This window comes from Microtus oregoni, unplaced genomic scaffold, assembly GCF_018167655.1.
Source record: "Microtus oregoni isolate MIOR12 unplaced genomic scaffold, Mior012 000060F_004, whole genome shotgun sequence".
In the NCBI taxonomy this organism is placed as follows: domain Eukaryota; kingdom Metazoa; phylum Chordata; class Mammalia; order Rodentia; family Cricetidae; genus Microtus; species Microtus oregoni.
The window spans coordinates 578,375-596,444 of NW_024543839.1; positions in this window are offsets into that span (position 1 = coordinate 578,375).

The window sequence follows — 18,070 nt, forward strand, 5'->3', positions numbered from 1 at the left end:
GGGTGGGCACAGAACAGTTTCCCACTCACTCATCAGCTCACGCCCGCTCCAAGCTCATAGTCAGAGCTGCCAAGAAAACCCCACCATAAAATCAGGGAGCTGGGATCAGGACAGAAACCGTCATGGGTTGCCTTTTACCCCAAGAACCCCTTTCCTTGCTCCCCAACCCTTTAGGAACAAACGCACCCCCCCACACACACCCCCAGCTGCCTCCCAGGTTCTGAGAAAGGCTTCCTGCCAGACTGCGTTGATTAACTATTCATTCATCACCCCATTTTTTATTAATCAAAGACATTTATAATTGCCCATCGGAGCTTGTGATCAGCATGAGATGGTCGGCCTAACCAGCTGCGGTGCTCACTCCAGCCCACAGCAAATGAGCTGATGTCCTCCTCGACTGTACCACGGCCCTCTCCTCTCCTTTGAAAGAGGGCTTCTTGTGTATTAGCTGCAGACCCCATGCCCAGCTTCCTGGCTCACTGCTTGCTCCAAGGAATAGATAGTAAGACTGTAGGAAGGCCAGCATCTGTTAGTGTTTTCCAGATCACCGCCAATAACAAAGTATCAAAAAAGGCTACTCAAGTGACTTACTGCAGAGGGGAGGTGCTTCCATCCTAAACCACAGTGACTTCAGAGGTGGCAGGCTGAACGAGACAGGCTCCCTAGCTGCCCCACCTGTATAGTGGGTGCATCTTAGTGACTGGAGCTGTCCTCGAGGAGGCTTGAGGAACATGAAGTACCATTGAAGCAGAGAAGCGGGATTTCCAGCTCATACCTATCACTGGGTCAGAGAGGGAGCTTTGTAGGGAGTCCTAAAAGGACCTTGCCAAATGTCATGCCACACAGCAGCCCTAACAGGACTTTGCCCAAGGTCATGCCACACGGAGTGAAATCTGCCTGACTCCCAAACTCCTGCTCTTAACTCTCCCAAGCTTGACATCAGATATTTGAACATTGCCGAAAACAAGTCATTTCTTCAAAAATTAAAACAAAAACAGAAGAGGGTGAGGATGGGGACCTAAAAATACAACTCAACACAAAAGGAAGCACAATGCAAGATTTTCTTTCCCTGCAAGCCACAAAGGAGCTGATAGGAATGCAAGCCCAGACTTCTGCCCTGGGCTCACGCCTCGCTCTCCTGAGGACCTGGTGGATAAGGAAATGGAAACAGCAAAGGAAGAACAGAAAAAAAAAAAGGTCAAAGTCAAGATGAAGAGAATTTAGAATGCAAATCAGCAGGAGCAGGCAGGAAGGCACAGCTCACAAGTGGGCTAGAGCACAGGGCTTGGGATAGGCAACCCTAGACTAAGCAGTATAGTCTTTCCCTCTCTCAAGTAGAAGCTCCACCCTACACCCCAGTCGACTGCAGATGGCCGATGGACAATGCCAAGCATGGAACTTAGAATGTTCTGAGACCTGGTTGTTTCGGTCACTGCTGCTCTGATCAGCCTACAGCCTCTCCAGTGAGGATTTTTCTTGTAACATCAGAGAGAGGAGTGATTATAACAAGGTCTGACTTGGGTACCAACATCCCCATCTTTCTCTCTTCACCTCCTTCCCCTGAACTCCATTCCCTTTTTTTTTTTTCAATTGATTGCTTGCTTGGTTCGGTGAACCCATGTAAGCACCAGACTCTGTGCCGGGAACTGGCATTCAGGAGACCCAGAGCCTCCCCTCAAGTGGCTCCTTCTCAAGCCAAGTAGACAAAGAAAGCCGATTACTAGAGCAAGAGAATGTTCCTCCAAGCAGAAGCCAGCATAATACTTCCAACCAAAAACATGGGGCCAGGGAAGAGCCTAGACAAAGCAAGAACCTTCTAGAACTGAGGCAGACACTGGCAAGGACAGTGGCAAGACTTAGGCCAGAGCCGGTACCTGGGGGAGGTATTTGGACTTCAGCCCATATCAACCAATCACGTCCTATTGATCCCATCTCTTTCTCTCTGTCCTGCCCATCCTTGGCTACTCAGGTCTTCATCTCTCACTAAGGCATTGCCTACCTCTGTGCCATCAGCCCATCTGGGTTCTCATTTGATAATACTGATAACACTACTTAATTGTATATATCCTTTCCGGTTAGCCAGCAGTGGAGGGCTAGTCCAGGCTCCAGGGATAAAAGCCACGGATGTCACATGGACTTGTGTGGCTAGCTACATAAGAAAAATGAAAGAAGCATGTTAAATCGTATCTCTGGGAGTGAAACGCTCGATGGAGTGCTTGGCTAGCGTGCAGCAGGAAGTCCTGGGTTCCAAACTCATCCCTGTGGATGAAGATGCTCACCTCTAGTCCCAGCACACGAGAGGTCGAAGCAGAAGACACAGAGGTTCAAGACTGTCCTTTGCTATACAGCAAATTCAAGGCCAGCCTGGGTTGTGTGAGTCTTGTTCTCTAAATAAATAAATAAGATGATACTCCTGGTACAAGCAATGGTCAGGTCCTCAGTCTCCCCCTCCCGCCTTCCAGAGCAGTCCCCTCTCCCCCTAGTAATCTACACCCCAGTTGCTCTTCCCTGGGGAGGGTCCACAACTTTTGTTGTTGTTTTGGGTTTTTTTTTTCTTGATTTTGTTTTGCCTTGTTTTTGACACAGGGTGTGTGTGTGTGTGTGTGTGTGTGTGTGTGTGTGTGTAGCCTTGGCTGCCCTGGAACTCGCTCTGTAGACCATGCTGGTCTCAAACTCACACAGTCCGCCTGCCTCTGCCTCCCAAGGGTGCTGGGATTAAACACCACCATGACCCGGCACACAAACCCTTTCTTAACCTCCTTTCGTGATGGATAAACTGTGAGCCTTTTCACATAAAGGGCTCTGCTTTCTGACACACCAGGCATACAAACAAGGCAGTGTTCTCGAAGAAACAGAACTGATAGGATGAACTAACACAGCTAAACATCAGTAAGGGGTGTATTAAAGATTTAAAGTGGGTCTCCCACCTACAATAATCCAACCAAGAGAAGTCCCTCCCAAATGCACCCAGCTTCTTGGCCTTTAGTTACTTCTGACTGTAGTCAAGTTGACAACCGAGAGTAGCTGTCACATTGCCTTTCAGAACGTAGGCTTGTGAGAATCCAAATATTTGGTTTTCCCACCTATCATCTCAAAAAGGGGGTGGAGAGAGCCTGCTTTGAAAGTTTAAAAAGCAAAAGGTAAATGGAAATATTTTCCTTTTCATTTCCAATGGTAAGGAAAATTCCCATCCTCCTGAGGTAACGCCAGGAAAAAAAAATCTCTGCAGTGTGTTGATGATAGCCTATTACTGGTCTCTCTGAGCTCCTCTCCCCTCGTCCATAAAATTAGTCAGGCTGTGGTGTGGATTACATATAATGTATGAAAATTGCCCAATTAGTACACTGGCTAATATTGTTGTTAACAAAAATTATTTAATTATGGGAAAATCAAGAAGAAATCTAATCCAAAAAAAAAAGGAAATGAGATTTTAGAAGGATTATAAAGTAGCCCTACACTAACAAAGAAATAAATGGGTAGGGCTGGAGAGAGGCTCAGTGGTTAAGAGCATTGGCTGCTCTTGAGGAGGATCAAGGTTCATTGCCAGCACCCACATGGCGGCTCACAAACACCTTTAACTCCAGTTCCGGGGGATACAACACCTTCTTCTGACCTCCACAGGCACCAGGCACACACACGTGGTAAACAGATATACATTCAGACAAAATGTTCATACACAAAAAATAAAATTATTCTTAAAAATAAGAACAAAAAATAGATGGGGAAAGGGTCACCGTGTCATCAGAAAGGACTTGAAAGAGCCTCATCGTGCAGAAGCAGTCCCCTGAGGTAGATATCTGCTTCTCCCCTGCGACAGGGACCCTGTTGACCAGCCAACCGATTATCCTGTGTGCTACTGGCAGGAACTTGGTTGGCACACCAGAGTGGACAGGAAGGAGAGGGAACTACAGAGCTAGGCTCTTTGGGATCAATCTCCTAGTTTGTTCAAAAACGATTCTGAGGGGGCTGGCGAGATGGCTCAGTGGTTAAGAGCATTGCCTGCTCTTCCAGAGGTACTGAGTTCAATTCCCAGCAACCACATGGTGGCTCACAACCATCTGTGATAAGGTCTGGTGCCCTCTTCAGGCCTGCATGCAGACAGAATATTGTATACATAATAAATAAAAAAAAAAGGTTCTGATCAGGGTAGGGCTGTGAGTAAAGAGGAGGCTGCCATGCTCTAGATATTTCTTTTCAGAGGAAGAAGGATACGAAAGATGCCCAAGAAGGCACTGGAAAGGCCTTCAGGCCAGTCACATCACCAGCCCAGCCCTCGTGGACACTGTCAGAGACCACAGCCATGCATACAGCAGCCAGTCACAGTGAGTTTTGGGGGCAGAGGCAGGAGCACCAGGCCCAACGCTGCTGACCTCATGAGTCCCCTGGGGCCCAGCCCTCTCCCTAACTCTCTCTCCTTGGCTTCATTCCCACATCACATCAGTTATTTTCTGTGCTGCGGTGACAGGTGACCCAACAGACACAGCTCAAATGAGGAACTATTCATTTGAGCTTGCGGTCTCAGAGGCACTTCAGTCTGCCATGGCTGAGAAGGCGCAGCTGTGCTCGCCGCGGTAGTGGCCAAGACTCACATCTCAGGACATTAAGAAACAGTAAGAGCTAGATGGAAACTAGAGCCATCACCACAGCCCAAGACGTAGCTTGGTACCTTTGGACCACGACTGCTGTGGCCTTTGAAAGCCCGCACAGTTACACCTGAGCAAGCAACCCTAGAAGGCTCTCTACAAACAGGACATCCCTGGTGCCCTCTGTTTCCAGGAATTCTCTGTGGAGAGTCTTTCACGTGCTGTTTGCAATTTTTCTCCCAAGCCCGTTGATGGGTGAGACCTCAAGGCCCTTTCTTATTGTTCAGGTGATGCCCGGGGCTTCTTTCTTTAATGTTGATTTTTTTATCTTTTTTTTTTAAAGATTTATTTATTTATTATGTATACAACATTCTGCCTCGATGAATGCCCGCACACCAGAGGAGGGCGTCAGACCTCAGTACAGATGGTTGTGAGCCACCACGTAGTTGCTGGGAATTGAACTTAGGACCTTTAGAAGAGCAGCCAGTGCTCTTAACCTCTGAGCCATCTCTCCAGCCCGATTTTTTTTATCTTTGATGACGTTCATGTGCATGTAGGTTGATGTATGCATGAGAAGAAGCCAGTGGCACTGGACCCCACTGCAGCTGCAGCTCCAGGCAATTGTGAGCTACCCAACACGGGGCTTCTGTATGGTGCTGAACTCTCTTAACAGCCCACGCTGTAAACATGCTTCCAACTATGTTTTCCACATTCTTTGCTCTGGATCTCATGGTAAATCTCGCTAACAGCAATCCCAACCCTGCCCCAGCCTGGGTGCTATGCGGCCGTGCAGTTTGATCGACCGGATAAATTAGATTTTTACTTTTGAATCCAGCCTTGCTCCAATGTTTAGATTACAGGCAGATTCTTTGTCAGAATGTCACATGAATAGCTTCTGGTTCCGTTTCCAGTGGTGTCTGTGCTCCCATCTGAAGGCTGTAAACACAGTGTGCACGTCTGTCGGCGTGCTGGTCTTGAGAACACCACTGAATTTGCACAATAAGCTCTACTTACGGTATCCATGAGCTTCTGTAGCCTGCACACCTGCTCTTAAACAGTCCTCCCGACAATCACTTCCGAAAGCGTAAGTACCACGTATTTGGGGTTCTTACAGTGACCGTCCCACTCCTGATACGATTCTCTCCATCAGGAACTTCCCATGTCATTGTGGCAGAAACGAAAGAGGGAAGCTGTGTCTGGGTTTACTGGGTCAGAGATGATTTAGTTCCTCATGGCAGAAAAAGCATGGTAGCCCTCAGAGCACAAAGAGCATACAGTAGAGACCCCCATACCGGGATGAACCAGGAAGCAGAAAGTACCAGGCGGACTACACCCTGAAAATCTTCATGACTACTTCCACCAGCCAGCTCCTGCCTCATAAAAGCTTCATGGTCTTCAAAATTTTAACACAAGCTGGAGACAAAGCATTGAGATCATGAGCTTACACGGGGCCTTCCAGATTTAAACAGATAGGTGTTGTTCTTTTTTAAAAATGCTCCAAGATCCCCGTGGCAGTAGGCAGCAGAAATGCTGTAGGTCCCAAATGGTGGTAGCGGGCCATGTGGTGGCAGGCAGCGGGCCCTGGGAGCAGCCAGTCCCAGGCAGAAATGGCTGCCAGTCCCAGAGCGGAGGCCCAAGTGGTGGTGCTGGCGGCAGGCCATGTTGCAGCAGACAGCGGGCCCTGGGAGCAGCCAGTCCCAGGCAGAGACAGCTGCTGGTCCCAGAGCAGTGGTGGCAGGCCATGTGGCAGCAGGCAGTGGGCCCCAGGCAGAGTAGGCTGCTGGTCCCTGAGCAATGGCTGGTTCCAGGCAGGGAGATACATGGCGGGCGGGCAGAAGACAGAAACATGGATAGACACGACATGCAGGGTGAGGTTGAATGTTTATTCAGGGGGTTATGGAGAAGGAAGGGTGAAGGGGGGGATAGAGAGAGAGAGGGAGAGAGAGAGAGAGAGAGAGAGAAGAGGAGAAAGAGACAGAGAAGGGGGGAAGAGAGAAGTGGGGAGAGAGGCAGAAGCAAAGCTGCCTCTCTGAGAGGAAGATGGAAAAGAGAGCGAGCTCAGGCCGGAAGCTGAAGATCAGCCTGCCTCAGCGCACGGGGAGGGGAATGGGTGTGGCTTGTCTCTTAAAGGGACCAAAACCATAACAATAGGTGTGCCGATCAAGGAGACATTTGCGGGTAACTCTTATCAGACCGCTAAAAATGTCTACACCTGTAACTCTGAGAACACGGCTGGCGCACACTGTGTGACCCCCACGGTGAGAAGACACGGAGTGGCATCTGTGGTGCCCGCTCTTCAGTGACCACTGATTGTGTGCTGGAGTTTACCATGGACCGTCCCCCAAAGGCCTGTGAGTTAAAGGCTTCTTCACAGAATACGGGACTATTGGGTAGTGCTGGAACACTCAGGAGGTAGGTCTTCACAGAAGGTCCTTAGGTCTCCAGGGCTTGGGCTGTGTCTCCAAAGGAATTTAGAAATCTCAACCCCTTCCTCTTTGCTGCCAGGCCATGAGATAAGTAGTGGCCTCAGACAGAGAATTTCCTCAGTCTCAGATGAGGACGTCTGAGCCCTGTGCCTCTCCTACTTTCACTCCCTTTTGGTCTATTCTCCAAGCCTCACTGTGTATCCCCAGTTGGCCTCAGACATGCATCAGCCTCCAGGGCACTATCATTCTTGGCTAGCCTTTCTCTTCCCCACTTTGAAATATTTATTTCTATTATTTTAATTACACGTATGTGGGGAGGGGTATGTGTGCATGAACATAAGTTCCCGCAGAGGTCAGAGGTGTGAGAGCCCCTGTAGCTGGGGTTAAAGGCAGTTATGAGCCACCTGATGTGGGTGGGGGCTGGGGATTGAACTCAGGACCTCAGGAAGAGCAGGATGCAATCTGAACCACTTAACCTCCAGTTCCAGTTTCTCCCTTTGTTAAGGACAGGATTTCATGGATTCAAATCAGCCTCAAAGCTGCTGTAGAACTAAGGATGATCTCAAACGTTCGATCCTCCTGCCTCTATTTCCCAGTGCTTTTTCACAGGTGTACAGCAGCAAGTCTGGTTTTATCCTGTAATGGTGACCACACCCAGGTTTTGTGATACTAAGCACTCCACCAACTCAGCCACATTCCCACCTTTCTTCTTTATAAGCTAATTGTCTCAGGTATTTTGTTTTAGTTAATATTGTAGCTCACTATATATTGGGCACTATTTAAAGGGCTTTGTGCTTGTTCTCTCATTTGGTTAATAATAACTGTAGGCAGAGTTTTCTTATTATACAGGCATTCTCAAATAATCACTCAGAGTCTTAGTAGTAATTGTAAATGCCTGGCCAATAGCTCAGGCTTATTACTAACTCACTCTTACATTTTAAGTTAACCCATATTCCTTATTTATACTCTGCTCTCTCTGCATCTGGCTGGTGACTCCAGACTCTGCCCTCCTTCTTCCCAGAATTCTCCTAGTCTGGCTCCCCTGCCCAATTTCTTCCTGTCCAGCTAATGGCCAGTCAGCTTGTTTATTAAACCTATCACAGCAACACGTATTCACACAGTGTAAAGGAATATTCCACAGCAAATAACCCCAAGGATAAGAGTTCCAATATAACGCTAAATTCATTATATTCCCCTGCTGTGACCCAGAGGGATTCAGCAACTTTCCAAGATCAGCTGGGTAAAGTGGGGTACAAACCAGGGTGCTTTGACTCAGCTGATCCCCCTTTTTACAAATACTTTATCAAGTGTATGCATGTGTACCTGAGTCTGTATGTGTGATCCATGCATACAGGAACTCTCAGAGGTGAGAAGAGATGTGTCAGATCCTCTGGAATCAGAGTTCTAGATGGATGTGAGCTGTCACGTAGGTGCTGGAAACCAAACCAGGTCCTTGGCGAGGATGATAAGAGATCCTAGCCACTGAGCCATCTCTCCAGGCCCTCAGCTAATGTTCTTAACTAATAAACTGCCTGCCCCCAAGTACTGCGCAAACCATGAGTTCTGGGAATGGGCTGACAGAGATATCAATCACTAGCCACAGAAGGAAAGGGTGCAGACTGCTTTCTGACAGCGTCGCTGATTAAAACGGAGACGTCTCGCATGGTCTGTGTCTCCCCCGCTCACACAGCTGAAATGACGAAGGCAACGTCATTGTGTCCTGACTCCACTTGTGTCTGCTTAGACGTCTCAACCTTCCACCCCGCAGCCGCCACATCTGCCTTGACAACACATTGGGGATTACCGTGACCCCGACCATGGGCCAGCAGTGTTAACCAGAAGGAGTAAAGTTTATACAGACTAAACAAAGATAACTGAAAATGTATAAAATCAAAATTAACCGTCACGTTGTGTCTGAAATAACCACGGTATTCCACCTCGGCAGATGTTTCAAGGCTATGCTGACCCTCATCTAACATTGATGGAATTGTGGTTTCTATGGGTTCAGCCTTTAAAAACGCTGTACTCCGGAGCTTCAGCACCAAGAGACTGAGGCATTAGCTCACGCTAAGTCACCCTGGCCAAAATGAAAGGATTCTTAGACTCTTAATTGGCTTAACTCCTGTGGCAGTCTATGTCTTTCATGTAAGTTATTTCATTTTTTGGAGCCCCAGGAAGATTACCCCTATACACATGACTCAGCCTCACTCTGGACTGCTCTAGGAAATAGAGAGGATTTAGGGGAGTCACCCCCCTGGAGATGTTCCAGGGCTCTGTGCCCTTCCACCGAGCCTAGAAAGGTTTGTAATGACTGCTGTGTGGCCCAGGCACCAAATGGCTAGAGTCCTTCTGGCCCTGCACACTGAACTCAGTTTTGTTTAAGAGGATGGGCCTCTAAAGAGGACCTTCTTCTGGACAAGAGGGACCGTCTCTTTAGGATTAGGAGCAGAAACACTGTGAGAGTGCTTCGTAAGGTTTGAGAAGAAACACGTGACCAGGAGCCATCCCTTGTTCTCCTGAGCTAAACAGAGAGGCCAAAAGCAGAGGGCCTGACTTCCCGATCATGTCTCTCATGAGAGATCCGGTTTTGGTTTTAGTCAAGTTGAATGGTCAGCCAACTGTGCGAGCTCTGCTTACAGGGTTATTTTGTTGATTAGTTACTTACTGCGTCTCTGTCTTGTTTTGTCCCCTCCCTGCTGTCTTTTCTGGAAAGAGGAGGGCTGGTCTGCACCCCACGCTCACTCTGACTCAGAGACTGGAAGCTAACCTAGGGCATGCACCTCATCCTTCACAGAGTCATCTGCTCCAACCTGGGGTGTGCAGCTCACCACTTAGCATGCCCTCTGCAGCCCCGGTCCCCTGCTTTATATGAGCGGTGTGAATTCCAGTAAACTGTCCTCTGATGCCGCCTGTCCTCTGTTTTGTCTTTTCATCCACGAACTCCCGACCTGCCTCTCCCCATTCCTGCCCCGGCTCCATGTGTCTTTCTCTCCTCACTTGGTCCTTTCTTTCCAATCATTTCTTTCTCTGCTTCTCTCCAGCTCTCCACCCCACAGAGTTTTGTCTCTACCCCCTCACTCCTGCTGCTCAGCTCCTGCTCAGGGTCTCAGCCCCCCTTTTCTCAAAGGGCTTCTGGAGCCCAATGAGAGCAAGCCAGAAAATCTTGCTGACTGAGACCTGCAAGATAAGGCCCTGAATGGGACAGGACAGTGTGGGGGGCACAGGGTGACTTATGACTACAGGAGCTAAAATGTAGCCCTCCTCTGCCCACACACACAGACACACACAGACACACACACACAGACACACACACACACACACACACACACACACATAATGCTTCCTTACCTTCACTGAGACCCCAAGCATCCTAGTACCCTTGTCAGCCAGTGAGTCCAGGATGCCACCTCAGAGGGGCCACAGGATACAAGGCCCTTAGCTGTGTGACCCTGAGGGAGACTGAGATGGAAGACCTCCCCATTCCTAATGCCCGCTGTTTCTTTCAGATCTCCAAACACACTTCACCTGAGATAGGGCATTCTTTCTGCTTTCTGTTCTTAAGACTCCCTTTTCTTAAGCCTGTGATCTACCTTTATTTCTGCCTAACAAGTCTGGATAGTCTTGCTTTGATTCCTGTCTTTCCTGGGGACATGTGGAATAGGAGTCCAAATGCTGCCCTCCCCCCAAGCATGCTGTCCGTCCGTCTTGACCTCTCCTCATCTTGACCAGGTCTGGAAGTGAGTTTGTGGGAAGGACAAATCACTCCAGCACATGGCTCTGGCAGGCCTTGCCCTTCTCCCTCTGCCTTGCTGGAAAGCAGTGGGTTACATTCCTGCAGCTAGCCCCCACGCTCTCTTCCCTTCCATGGCCAATCCATCCTCCTGAGGCTGACTACCAAGGTCCAACTATCAAACTACTGAAATCCAGCAATCAAAAGCACTGGTTAGCTCACTTAATTAACATATCCAATTAAAATTAAACACCACATTTTAACATGGGGTTCTCCTTGTACCTTTATAAACAGCCATTTTCCTATTGGCTCCATCTGTCTCCTCTCTATGCAGAGGGAATCTAATCCTTTGTCCCTCTGGAACAAATACCCCTGTCCCCTTTCCTTGGGTCCCTTCCCTTTTCCCTCTTCCTCTATCTCCTACCTTTGTCTCTTATCCCTGTCTTCTGTCCCTCTGGGGCAAATAAATCTTCTTTGTGCTGAGCACTTGGCCCTGGGAGTCCTAAGCTGACTCGTTTCCTTTCAGCCAGGATCTGTGGACAAGCACAGGTCAAGAGTGCAAGGAACCCAGGAGCTGCCCAGATCTGCGGCTGGAATTTACTGAGAGTGCCCTTCCCACTAGGGGTCTCAGTTTCTTTCCCTAGAAGCAAACACTGACATCGCTAGACTTCTGTGCAAAGGCTGATCCTGAAGAAGGCTCTCTGGCCGGGTTCAGATGTCTCCAGGCTCTGCCCTTCCGGCCCAGAGAACAGATCTGTTGGGAGCTGAAGTGACCGGCAGTGACTCAGAAACCACGAACTGATGGGCTCTTGCCTTTCTCCTCTACTGCTAAACCACAGAATGGGCTGTGATTGCTCTCAAGGAGGATCCCCGTACTCCAAAGAACATTCTGCCCTGCACAGCTGAAACCAAAGGGTCACCACTCACAGAACAGTGCCTCGAGGTCCTGAGGATGTACCTGGTGCCAAATGAGACTCCTTCCAGAAATGCTCTCTGTGGAAATATCCTTCAGGGCATTCGTAATAGCAACAGTAATGACGTCCATTTACTCAATGTCCTTCATAAGCCACTGTCACTCTGCCCTAACTGGAGGTTCAGCAACCAAAAATCCAACCAATTGCTGGTCAAATATTCGGGGAGCTGGAGGTTGCATCTATACTAAACATGTAGGGACTGCTTTCTTTGTCATTGTGTCCCCCAAATAATCATTGATATATGTTTTGTTTTGTCTTGCTAAGTTTGACTCTCATGTAGCTCAGGCTGGCTTTGAAATCGCTGTGTAGCTGAGGATAGGCTGTCTGATCAGAAATTCCTGATCTTGCTGCCTCTGGCTCCAAAGTGCTGGGATTACAGATATGCCGCTAGGGTACCCGGCTAGTGTTACATTGTTGCTAGGATGCCCCATTGTTACATTGTTGCTAGGATGCCCAGCTATTGTTAACATTGTTAACAACTATTTACACAACATTTACAATGTATTCAGTGCCTGGCAGATGGGCTGGGGAGATGGCAAAGTGGGCTCAGAGTGCCCAATCGTAGGAATTGGAATTAAAATCTCCACCACAGAGCCACATCCTGTAAGCTAGCATCAGTGAATCAGAGTCACGTAGATCCTGGAAGCTCCCTGGCAAGGTAGCCTAGACAAAAGAGCAAGCTACCCCCTCAGTGAGAGACCCTGTCTCAAGGTAACAAGGGAAGAGTGATAGGAGGGGCCTGAGGACCAGAGAGATGGGAAAACATGAGGGTGTGTTCAAGGATCGTGCTGGAGACCCCTTCTTTGCCACTGTCACCCTCCTCCAGGAAGCCACTCTGAACGTGCCTGTCTCCTCCCACAGATCCACACAGTCTGTCTTTTTCAGGAAAGTCTTGGGACTTTTCTCTTCCTGCACTGAAGGGATTTATTCTCCATTCCCTCCCCTGGAAGGTGAGTTGTTGTTATGATTAGTGTAGAGGAAATAGCTAGCACTAAACACACTCATGAGGCTGATTAATGAGTTCAAAATGCAATTTATTAACTTACACTGAGAAATGAAAGCCTCCAGCAGCCGGGAATTCTGAAGCTGGCTGGTCAGCGCAATCTCTTTCAGGAAGGGCAGACTTTTGGGAGAGAAAATCAATACTAGAAGATTCTTTATTCAGTACAAAGTCAGTAAAGGAGCTGATGGATTGACACACAGGTGGAGCCTGACACGCCTCCAAAGCCTCCTGCCTGCCAAGGACCAAGAATATCTAAGTCAGAGTGTCCTGGCATCATCTCTGGACAGCTCTGGATTTTTCTGGATCCTATGGAGAGCCTACCTTTAGGACGTTTTCATCATTGTTCCAGCCAGATCACTCCAGTTCTTGTTTGTTTAGGTTCATTTCTGCAGTTTAACAAAACTGAACAGTAAGTTCCAGTCCACAGAAGAAGAGGAGGAGGAAGAGGACAGGCAACTGCCCTCTATATCAGTCCTGCTCCTTTCTCTGGAGCGTGTGCATCCCCGTTATGTTCTAGTCCCACATTTCCTCGGGATGGGGGATCACGGATGGAAAACATGGTGCCAGAAGCCAAATTATCCAGGTTTGAATCCTGGGTCTGCATGGACATGCTGTGGACACATTATCGATGGCAGTTTCCCCTTCTCTAAGTCGAGGGTCACAGGAGCACCTACCCCAATGTGAATCAAGAGAATTCGATGGCTGAGTACACGTGAGGTGCTTAGAGCCATGTCTGGCATCTGGGAAGCAATCGATACTTGTTAGTGATGATGAATAATTCATTTCATAGATGAGAAAGCTGAAGCCCAGAGAGATAGTCAACCGAGATCATACGGCCAATGAGGGGTGAAGGTATAATTCCGCACTGCAGAGCTTGCTCCAGCTACCAAAGTCTCTCCTCAGACACCCTCCTACTTTTTGTATTAATGCATACTAACTGTACATACGATAGAGACTGAGTGTGAAATTCCACACATGCTCACACATGCAGGGGTCATTTCCACTTCCTCTGCCCCTCCTGCAGCATCCGTCCCAGTCTCTAGGAACCGTTTGTCTGCTCTCAGAATGACTTTCTTCCCATCCCTGAGAGAGAACACTCTGTCCTTGGTTTTCTCTGCTTGGATTATCTTCCTTGGCATGATGGCCACCAGCTCCAATGCAGCTTCACTGCAACTGACGACCCTGCTTTGTGAAGATTAGGTGTCTTGTCCTTGAACTTCGGAACGCTAAAGGAGAGGTCATTTTAAAGATGCAGATACCCACCTACCTACCAGAATGGGTACAGATCTGAAAGAATGAAATGTTAGGGTCCCTTGGTAAGTGTCTGGGAGTTTCCAGCGGTGTTAAATAAACACCCACTGGATCAGTCAGGTTTAACCCAGGAACGAGATCTCTGTCTCTCTCTGTCTCTGTCTCTCTCTCTGTCTCTCTCTCTCTCTCTCTCCCCCCCGCCCCCCCCCCGTGTGTTCTCTAGAGGAAGAGAACTGATAATAATATGACTCTATCTCTATATAAAGGGGCTTTATGAGAATGACTTGCAGGCTGTGTTCCAGCTAGTCCAACAATGGCTGCTTAGTAATAGAATGTCCAAGAATCCAGCAGTTGTTCCTTCCACATGGCCTGATGTCTCAGCCGGCTGGAATGAAGAAATAGGCTCCAATGCCAGAGAAGGAATGGACTTCCCAGAAAGAATGAGGACAAGCAAGCGAAGAGCAAAGGCTTCTTTCTCCCTTGTCCCTTATTTCAGCTGCTACGAGAGGGTGTGGCCCACATTTAAGGTCTTCAGACCTCTAGCGATCCAGTGAACTAAAAACCTCGAAGGAGTACCTAGTGGCTCGGGTTTTTAACTAATTTTAGATGTAGTCAACTTGACAACTAAGAATAGACATTGTGTGTGTGCAGTGTGTGTGTGAGAGAGAGAGAGAAATGTGGTGTGTGGTGTGTGTGGGTGTATTATGGGGGTGAGGAGGGGAGAGGTGTGTGTGTGTGTGTGTGTGTGTGTGTGCAGTGTGTGTGGTATGGTGGTGCGTGCATAGACTGTGTCTGTTTGTGTGCATGAATGTGTGTGTTATGTCTCTGTGTGATACATAACCTGTGTGTTACAGGGATTTGGTCCCATTTAAATATGGACAATGATCGAGTCATCTTACATGGCTTACCTCACACCTGAGCTCCAGTTCCTGGAGTCAGACAGCAATGAGGGGGAGACCCCATATGCTTGAACTGGAACCCCAAGAGAGGGACAGAAGCCTTAAAACCCTGTCAGTTCTTGTTGTCACTGGTGATGTAGTTTGCAGAAGCCACAGGCCTTTCCCACGGCTGTCACGTCAGACATTCCTGACTCAAGAGCAAAGAGGAAAGCAGCTATGGAAACATGCCAAACAGGCCTTCCAGAGAGATAAGGCAAAATGTGTTTGAGCTACAAAATGACTGTTGCTTCCTGTCCACACTCCAAATGCTCTCCAGAATCTTCCTTGGGACCCACCCTTACCAAAAACACTCAAGAAAGGAAATTCTACTCTCCAAATCTCTACTCTTTAAACTTACCACACCTACCCTTTGACCAAGCCATTCCACTTAAGATTCACCTGAGAAATGAGTGTGTGTGTGTGTGTGTGTGCCTACCAGCTAAGAGCGGCAGAGTGCTCACAACAGCTTTGTTCAGAAGAACCCAGGGCCAGTAACCCACCAAGAACATAGACAAGCAGATTGCCTTTATTCACGCGATGCACACTACTCCACAAGACAAAGGCCTTCGGAAGTTCAAGGTCATCCTCAGCTACTTAATGAATAGGAGACCAGTTTGGGATACAGAAGACTCTGGAGAAAGAAAGGAAGAGAGGGAGAGAGGGTTGGAGAGAGAGAGAGAGAGAGCATAAAATGTACAATTCTACTTTTGTAAAGGTCATGATGGGCCAAGCTGATTGAGAGGGATGGAAGGACAGTTGGTTATCGCTGAGGGGAAGGATGGCTTTGCTGTCTTCAGTCAGAAGGTCTTCCATATTGGTTACTTTCTCATTACTGTGACTACATACCTGACAAGATAACTCAGGGAACAGCAACTTATTTTGGCTGACAGTTGAAGAATACCATTCATCAGGGCGGCAGGAAGGAACTTATAACACATTTTCCCCTTATATCTTGGAGGAGCAGGAAGCAGACAGCAGACCAGAGGCAGACCTGGGTTACAACTTCAGAGGTTCACCACCTAGTGTCTTGCTTTCTTCAGCCAGGGCTGGCCCCATTAGCTGCTTCTCACAGCAGTACCAACAGCTGGGGAACAGCAGTCCTTGAGTAGCAGGTGATAGACCTACTGTCTTAATTAGGGTCACTGTTGCTGTGATGAAACACCATGACCAAAGCCACGTGGGGAGGAAGGGGTGAAAGTTGACACTTCCTTATCACTGTTCATCACTGATGGAAGTCAGTACAAAAACTCAGACAGGGTAGGGACCGGGAGACAGGACCTGGTGCTGAGGTCATGGAGGGATGTTTCTTACTGGCATACTCCCTATGGCTTGCTCAGCCTGCTTTCTGATAGAACCCAGGACCACCAGCCCAGGGGTGGTCTCACCAACAATGGGCTGGGCCCTCCTCCATCAATCACTAGTTAAGAAAATGCCCCATGGGCTTGCCTGCAGCCCAACCTTCTAGAGGCATTTTCTCAGTTAAGGTGCCCTCCTCACTGATGACTCCGGCTTGTGTCAACTTGACAGAAACCTAACCAGGACATCTGCCCATATGTGAAAGTTCACTGGAATTTTACATTTAGATTAGATCTCCTGTTAGATTTTTGAGTCAGTGTAAAGAGACAGTAGGCAGAAAAGAGACAGGGTTCTGACCTTCAACAGACAAGGCTGTGTTTATTAATGCACACAGCAAGGACTGACCTCTCTCCCTCAGGAAATTGAGGGGTCTACAGGGGAGGGAGGTTGCTGCACCCCTTTATAGGGGCAGGGTGAAGAGCTTGAGACTCAGGAAACTGGCTACCACAGCCCACATATCCTCCTGCAGCCTCTCCTTCCTGAAATGGTTTGCTCAAGGCAAGAAAGGTGTCTCAACGACATTCCTTCCTTGGGTGACCCAACAAGCCCGCGTGTGTGCGACAGGGCTCCTGCTTTAAGAGCGTGGCGCTCTATCAGACAGGACCCTCAGGGCTTAGTACTCTGAACTGTGGGAATGACCTAGGAGCTGGAGAGATGGCTCAGCAGTGGAGAACACAAGCTGCTCTTTCAGAGGACCTGAGTTCGGTTCCTCCGCCCTCCACAGGCACAGAGCCCATCACAGACATATACGCATAATTAAAATAAAATTTCCTATGTTTTGGGATGTATTTTTCTTACATGTATGGATGTTTTGCCGACACGTATGTCTGTGTACAGTGACTATGTGGGCCAGAAGGGGGTTTTGGATACCCTTAGAACTGGAGTTACAGACAGCGTTCGCTGCCATGTGGGTGCTAGGAATTGAACTGGGAACCTCTGAAAAGCAGCTAGTGCTCCTAACTGCTGAAGCATGTCTCCAGTCCGTCTCGAAAAACCAAATAAATAATAAATAAATAAATTCTAATACCAAACGGTACTGACCACATAGCCCTTCATCAAACAGGAGGTTCCTTCCCAGTAACACACAGAGTGTGTTCAACTCTGCAGCTTTCGGCTGTAGCGTTCCAAGCAGATGAATGGTTTCCTGCTCTCATGGATCACCCCTCTGGAAGCTGCCAGGAAGCGTCTCTGTTCCTATCATGCCTTCTTCCATCACTCAGCTGCCGTCTTCAGCTATGGACAGAACCCAGCTGAGATCCAAAACCACTGCTCTATCTTGAGAGGCTGATTCCTGTAAGGACATTCAGGCAAGACATACACTCAAATGAACCAGATATTTCAAACTGCGTGTTCCTCCCTCCTTCCCTCTCTCCCTCCCTCTTTCCTTCCTTCCTTCCTCCCTCCTTCTCTCCCTCCCTCCCTTCCTCCCTCCCTCCCTTCCTCCCTCCCTCCTTCCCTCTCTCCCTCCCTCTTTCCTTCCTTCCTTCCTCCCTCCTTCCCTCCCTCCCTCCCTCCCTTCCTCCCTCCCTCCCTCCCTCCCTCCCTTCCTTCCTCACTTCCTTCCTTCTTTTCCTCTTTTGCTTTTTTGAGCTCCTGTAAACTCAGGCTGTACACACCATGTAGCCGAGGCTGGCTTTAACTTGATTCTCCTTCCTCTACTACCCAAGTGGATTTGCAGCCATCTGAGGATTAAAGCTAGGATTTTTGGTGCATGCTAGATCAGCACTCCACCAAAAGAGCCACATCCCCAGGGCCCCTCTCATTCTTAGCATAGATTGTGTTGGTGGGGTGGCTGACTGGTTAGAAGTG